This window comes from Tamandua tetradactyla, chromosome 4 (assembly GCF_023851605.1).
Source record: "Tamandua tetradactyla isolate mTamTet1 chromosome 4, mTamTet1.pri, whole genome shotgun sequence".
Classification (NCBI taxonomy): domain Eukaryota; kingdom Metazoa; phylum Chordata; class Mammalia; order Pilosa; family Myrmecophagidae; genus Tamandua; species Tamandua tetradactyla.
Window position 1 is genome coordinate 190,276,943 of NC_135330.1, and position 745 is coordinate 190,277,687.

At 39.2% G+C, this 745-nt stretch overlaps 1 non-coding gene across 1 annotated transcript; it reads right to left on the reverse strand.

Annotated features, from left to right (window-relative positions):
* Positions 1–395: 395 nt before the first annotated feature.
* On the reverse strand, positions 396–501 carry LOC143681898 (U6 spliceosomal RNA). Its single transcript, XR_013174946.1, has one exon. It is a non-coding gene; the product is annotated as a U6 spliceosomal RNA (small nuclear RNA).
* Positions 502–745: the final 244 nt, after the last annotated feature.

Genomic DNA, 745 nt, shown 5'->3' on the forward strand with positions numbered 1-745 from the left:
AATACTAACCTTGTAAATGTACTCCTAGTCTATGGATGAGTTGGAAAGAAGTCAAACACATAAATATTTGAGATGACTAAAAGTAGGCTTTCCCTGTTAAAACAACTGTGCTTTGCCGCACACACACACACAAAAATGAATCTTTTGTCTTAACAGGCTTCAATTTTTGCCTGTGAGCCCCTGACGACACTTCTAACCTTTTAGCTTTCTGATTACTTTCAGTTTTCTTCCTTACCTTTTTATTCCTTATATACAACTCAAAGTTTCCCATTTTAACCACTTTCAGTTGTACAATTCAGTGGTGTTAATTACATTCACAGTATTGTGCTACCATAACCAATATCCATCACCCTACTTTTTCATGACCTCAAACAGGAACTCTGCACCCATTAAGCAAAAATGGGGAGTACTCCACGAATTTGCATGTCATCCTTGCACGGGGCCACACTAATCTTCTCTGTATCATTCTAATTTTAATGCATGTGCTACCGAAGCAAGCATTGACTTTCACTTTTAAAAGATAAGAGATTCTCCTCACACCAGTTCCCTATCATGCTAAGACTCCATGGCAGACCTCTAACTATAAATTGAATCTAAAAAGTGGATGCCGAATTCTAGAATCCCAAATTACAAATCTCTGGCATCTCCCACAGCCAGAGATTTCTTCTCTTCAGGTTCTGGCTATTTCTGTGAGTCCTTGCTTAGCACCCAGGCCTTTTCTGTCTTGATCTCCAAACATCTGGGC